The sequence below is a fragment of the Pinus tabuliformis genome, chromosome 7 (genome assembly GCF_031772625.1).
Source record: "Pinus tabuliformis cultivar Carrire ecotype Pingquan chromosome 7, CPIR1, whole genome shotgun sequence".
NCBI classification, from domain to species: Eukaryota; Viridiplantae; Streptophyta; class Pinopsida; order Pinales; family Pinaceae; genus Pinus; species Pinus tabuliformis.
The window spans coordinates 2,012,510,742-2,012,517,753 of NC_142293.1; positions in this window are offsets into that span (position 1 = coordinate 2,012,510,742).

Sequence of the window (7,012 nt, forward strand, 5' to 3'; positions counted from 1 at the left end):
TTAAAGAGGTTTGCATGGGAAGAAGACTAAAGTACCTTCAAAAGACGTAAAATATTATTTATGAGGTAAATCAATTCTAAGCATTTTGTTATATATATATATATATATATATATATATGGTAAAATGTCATGACTTCAGTTTGTATTGAAGTTTGATTACTTTATCCCATTTTCAATATGTATATCTTTTAAAGATTTGCTTTTTTAATATGTGGATTTGCTATATATGTTTTGTAAATCTATTGCAAAGGTTTTGTCATAGAGTGATCAATATCAAAAGAGTCATAAAGTCTTTAGTATGTGGTTGATCTATTGTAGATATGGTATATCCAATTCATAGATTTGTGGTATGTCAACCATTTGTCGTAAATCCAAGTGATAAATTTGCTTGATTTGTAAACACTGCTTATTGTACTTGCTTTATTTAATACTTGTTGCAGATCTATTGTCTTACCATATATCTATTGCATATCTATAGTAAACTAGGTCACAAAATTGACAACAAAATAATTGAATCTTTGTAGAAATAATTGAGAATGTGATGATTGTGAGTTCCAAAACCCTAGCAAGGGGTTTGTAGTCTCATGGAATAGTAATCAATTATCCAATAATCAAATGATTCAAATTTGTGATCTCCACTAATTTTCCTCAACAACATGTTATCAAACCAACGAATAAATGGAACATAAAATGATTTAGATATATTGACATCAATCGATGTAATACAAATAATATGCACATGTTAACTGGAAAAAATGGAAAAGGAGATAAAAAAAATTGTTTCATGTCATCACATAACAAATGATTATGAGGGTTTACATGCCATGAAAGTTCCATGGCTGAATAATCATAAGAGATAAAAACTTAAGTGAGCAAACTTCTAGTTAGGTACTTTTTTTTAGGGATGAATTTTCATCAATAGGCTTTTTTTTTTCAATAAAATTTCAAAAAGAAATCCTTCGTTAACCTTTTTCAACTTAAAAATTCACCTATTTGTTATATAAAATATGCTTATATTAATAATATTCACCAAATTATAAGTTTTAAAAGTAAAATTTATGTTTTCTATTGAATATTTCCTACATATTTATATGTAAGATTTTTTCAATTAGAAATAATCGCTTAGAACATTATATTAAGGTATAATATTTGAATCCTTGAAAAATACCTTCTTCCAACATACCATGAATGAAAAGTGGGAAAATAGTTATGCTAGATATACATGGAAGGAAGTACTCAACAACATAACCTCCCATCCCAAAAGCATGTGGCCACTACGTAGCAATAAGCTTTGATACCATGTTTAAAAATAGAGCAAGCAATGAGACATAAGGACGGGTGGAAAAATATTAAGCCATTATCAACAATATATTCATCCCAATAACATTAACATATGTTGAAGAATCTAAGGCAAAACGACATTAATGATTCTTCTGACAATGATAACTGTTTGAGATGTCTTTTTACTTTTTAGAATTATCTTCGTCTTCAATTATTATAGTGTGTTCTTCAATCATCGATCAACTACCAAAACAAGGAGATCAACAAAATAAAAGTACACAAGATGTACGCTCCAAGCCAGGGAAAAACCTCTCCTCTTGAGAGGAAAACCCTTCAATCTCTTCTTATATATTCTTTTATTGACGAATACCAAGACCCTTGACAAAATACTTGACTCAATTCTTCTTCAAGGCACTTATCACTATCTCTCGCACTCTTCAGCCTTCATCGTCTTCCTCCTTCGCATTGTATCACTTCAGTTCTTCTTCGCACTGTTATTACACTGTCACTAGGAGAGTCTCAGTCTCATTTTTCCTTTGCAACCCTAGACACAGTCCTTGACCTTCACTGATCTCTTCTTTTGGTCCAAGATAGCCTCTCTGTCTTCAGTCTTCTTCTATCACCATTCAACGCTTGATATAGCCCTTAATTGTAGCTGCCACTGTCTTAGAACATACTTCGATCCTTCGCTTAGATGATAGACTTAGCCCAAGAACCCTTAAGACATTTATGCACCTGTAGTCACCTTCCTTCTTCACTATAATACCCTTATCTTCTTCGCTCTGAGATTCGTATTGTTTTCAGATCAGAGATGTCTGAATTGCTTGACGATTATGAGGTGAGGTCACTCTATATATATAGTGACTTATGCTTGTCATTTAGATCGACATGAGATCCTGGAGATAATACGAGATTACCTTAAGGAGAATATTGTCCTTCTTTTAGCCGACTGTAAGAGAGATAGTGACAATGTCTTGGAGTGTAACTTTGACATGTGTAACATGACTTCATGACTTCTTAATTATATTCATAGCAAGACAAAAAAACCTAATGACATCAAGAAGAAGTCTTTGACCTATGAAAAACAATTATTTCTCATGAACCCATGATGCAAGGAATACAATAAATACATTTGTTTCTTTTTTACATGAAATCATAATTATAAGTCATTATGAAAACCGAACCCAGTTACACCTTTCTTCAACACTCCCTCTTAACTAGGGAGGTATTCATAAATGGTACACGGATATTCTCAATACAGAAGAGATCTCATAAGAAGAGTCAGACTAGTAACCCATATGCATAACATCATTATAACCAAAATTTTCACATAGCAAGGCCTTGACTAACAACTCTATCTCTCAATAGATCATAGCACACAGTGTTGGTGAGACCAATGATTATACACACCTTCATCATAGTCTCTCAAGGTACATACCCGTCCGGGTGTTCACTGAGTGTGACCTTCTAGGACTATTCTTATCTTGGGTTCCAGACCCTCAAAGAATATCAGTCCTCTTACCTACTCTTATCTTGGATGCCCTACACATCCTCAAAGAGCATTGGATGCCAGATGATTACCCAATCCTCCATTATTTCTTCCAAATGAAGGCAAGAATTTTGTGTCTATCTCTCCCTCTCAATTAGGGAGGATACATCCATCACATGTCTACATTTCTCTTCATGGCCTTCACTAAGACTTACGGTTGTTATTCTTGGTCTAGTGCATGACACATGAAATAGAAAAACACAACTCTCACTCACTTTTAATCAAGGGTGACCCAGTCCAAGCTCCCTCTTAATCAGGGACTTGTCTTTTCATCAACAGCTCCTTCGTCGTGGGTCCTTCAGCTGCTTAATCAACTTCTTTCCTTGATGTCATGAAATTTAGTTGAGCTTCTTCCTTGTAGGACATCAACCATTGATCACTTTCCTTCTTGGTTCGTCATGTCATTCCTTTCTTCATGGAAAGTTGCCTTCTTCATATCTGGAACCTTCGTCATATGGTTACTTCTTCCTCATCATGTTTCTTTCAGGAGTTTCCATCCACCACATGAATTCTAGTTGTACTTGTACTTTCAATTCTTGTTCCAATAGCCCTGCATGAACTCATCCAAATATTTTTTTCCCATAGGAAAAATCGTAATTTCTATTAAAATGAAATTACATTTTGTAAATGCATTTAAGCATATTCAAATAGAGAGGCACTGCCTATCTTAAACAAAATTATGTTCAGGGACATATGTGATCAAAACATTGATACCTTGTGTCCACGCAGGGAGGTATCAATGGCTATAAATATACTGAATAGGAGTTCTATATATTAATCTGGCACTTTGTGAGTGTAGATAAAATGTCAAAAAAGAAACTATGAATATTTACAGATGACATATATATGAAGTCTGTTCTTCCTATGAGATCAGCAGAAATTAAATTTATACAGCGATATCCATAAATGGCCGATGGTAAAATTGGTAATGTGCACCATCACGTTGTTCCCGGATCAACCAGTTGTCCAGATCCCTGTTCGCAACCTCTTTGGATAGCTTGTCAGTAGTTGTGTTCCGCTCCCTGTAAATATGATGGCATGTAAAAGAGTCAAATGATGTAATCAATCTCAGTGCCTCATCCAGAATATGACTCAAAGTATAAGCATTGCATCTAGAAGATTTATTTAGCCAATCACAAACAACTTTTGAATCCCCAAATATTTGTAGATCTCTACAGTTTTTCTCCAATGCAAATTGAATGAGGAATTTTGCTGCAGATAATTCGGCATAGTTATTAGTGCCTCTACCGAATCCCATAATAATACTGTATGAGTGATGTGCATTAATATGAAGGATGGCGCCCCCGCCACACCCATTCTCCTGTGCAGTGCTGTCAAAGTAAGCCCACGGCCTCTAATAATCAATCGTCTCAGGTATAATGTTGTGTGGTCGAGGGGGTGGTGCATCTTCGGGGATGAGGGAGTAATCAGCCAGCATGCGGGCAGCAATGGAGGGCCAGTGAGGGGAGTCATTCTGGAAGGTGAGTCTGTTCCGGGCAATCCAAAGGGCCCAACAAACAAGAAGAGGGATATTATGTAGCCTGGTAGGGGAGGCAGAGGTGCACCAGTTCGTCCATGCCTCAAGGATAGATGTGCCCTCCCAAGTATTGTGAGGAGCAGCCGAAGGTAAAATAGTATTCCAGAGATTCTTTGCCGCAGAACATTCCAAAAATAAATGTGAGACAGATTCATTGTAGCATTTGCAGAGACAACACTAGAATGGGTTGTGCTTTGATCGCTTGAGGAGGTTGTCTCCCGTGGGTATTTTGTTTCTTAGAATGGTCCACATGAGCAACCTACTTCTTGGTGGGGCTTTGAGCTTCCAGAGACTTTTCCACCAAGCTTCGGGTGCATGCGGTCTTCGGTCTTCGGTCAAAACAAGATATGCTTCCTTAGGAGTATATCTCCCAGATTTGGAGAAAGCACAGATAATCTCATCTTCTCCCTCGGTTTTTCAAATGTGAGATTCAGTAAGGGCCCGAATATAGTCATTCCAATACTGAATCCATTGATGTGGAATGTTCAGCCTGTGGGCCGATTTCCAAGCCTGTTGGAGGAAGGTAGTATGGTCGGCATCCGCAATATGGTTCAGATGGGATATGTTTGCTGCATGAAGATGATTTATGAGATCATTTGGTAGCCTATGCATATTCCCACAGCCAATCCAAGGGTCAATGCCCACCCTTACTACCGAACCTGATTGAATTTTCCAGGTAAGACCAGCTCTGATGGGATCCAATGCTTTAATCACAGCCTTCCATATGATCGATATCCCTGTAGTGAGTCTTTGGGGCCTTCTGATCCAGTCCATAATCTGTAATGGGGCAATGTATTTAGAGACAGTCACCTTAGTCCAAAGACTAGATGAAGTAATGAGCTGCCATCCGAGTTTTGCAACCAGAGCGGAGGAGAAGTCCTCTAGCTTCTTAATGCCCCAGCCCCCCCATTTTTTTGGTAGATTTAGAGCATCCCATTTTACCCAGGCGAAAATATTTCCCGACTGACTGCCCTTCCAAAGGAATCTGTAGCAAAGAGCTTGTATCCTAGCTAGGATGCCTCTAGGGATCCAAGCTAGTGACATCCAGTAGACCGGAGTGGCCTCCAGAACACTTTTTATGAGCGTAAGTCTGCCAGCCCTAGAAAGATATTTGAAGTACCAGGTGTTAAGTCTCTTCTCCATTTTAGCAATGAGCCAAGTCCAGTCATCAATTCTGTAACCCAAGGGTTTTAACTTGTATCCCAGGTATTTTAGACCCTCATCCAATCTCAGGGGGATAAAACGAAGTCTTTGCAATGCAAAATGGGTCTAATGTTGTGTGCATCCTACCTCTGTCAGAGTAGATTTTGAATCATTGATAATCATCCATGTAGCCACTTGAAATAATGAGAAAGTAGCTTTCATGATTGACAAATGCCCAATGCCTCCATTTACAAAATCAAGGCATCATCCACAAAAAGTAGATGTGTGAGAATACAGTCTTCAGTGATTTTAATTCCCTATAGTCTGCCCCTTCTGTTTTCTTCTTTGATAAGTCTACTGAGTCCTTCCATGACTAGGAGAAAGAGTAATGGTGATAGAGGGCAACCCTGTCGAAGACCTCTTTCTGAATAAAAGAAGGGAGATGCGCTTCCATTAACCAGGACACTGAAGGGTATGTTAGTAATGCAGCTCATGATCCATTTAATAAACATGAATGGGAATCCCAGATGAGTTAACAACATTCTAATATATAACCAGTTTACTCTATCGAAAGCCTTTGAGAGGTCAACTTTAAGGATCATACCTTTGCATTTCTTGATATGCAGAGTGTGTAATACCTCCTGTGCAGTTCCCACTGCCTCATGAATTTGACAGTCTTGTAGGAAGGCAAATTGTTCAGGTGAAATATGCTTGGAAAGTATGGGCCTCATCCGATTTGCAATAATCTTCGCTATGATCTTGTATATGCAGTTACACAGCGAAATAGGCCTATATTCATCATATGAGGTCGGGTTATCTAATTTGGGGATGAGCGCAATAAAAGTAGAGGTGAGAGAAGCAGCCAGCTTGCCATTTATCCTGGTATCCTCTATGACTTTTAGGAGGTCTGCGCCAAGAGTCTCAAAGAAAGCCAGGAAGAACTCAATTGTCCATCCATCTGGCCCAGGGCTTCTGTCTTTTTTGAACCACTTGAGAGTGGCTTCTAGCTCTCCCAGAGAGACTTCCTTTGTCAGTTCCCTTTCCTCCTCTTGATCCACAAATCGTGGGAAGAGTTGTGCCACTTGAATAATTTCAGCCAGGTTTACTTCCCGAGGCGCACTGTAGATTTTTTTGAAATATGAGGTTGCCAGTGATGCCAGATGCGGGAAGGTGTTGACAGAATGGCCATGATCATCCTTTAGCTACCAGATTGTGTTAATAGCCTTCCTCCCATTGGCATATTTGTGATAGAACTTAGTATTATCATCTGCTTCCTGCATCCAAATCGCCCTACTTCTTAGTCTCCATATTTCTTCGCGGTCCTTAATTTTTCCTCTTGCTGTGTAAAGTGAGGAGATCCTATCCTTGTGTTCATTGGATCTGTATATCCCCCCATGATTATTTTCAAATGCTGTTATGTCAGCTTTGATCTGCCTCAGGGATTGATCACCCAATATTCTTTTATTGTGTGCCCAAATTTTGGACAGCTTCTTCAGCTCTGA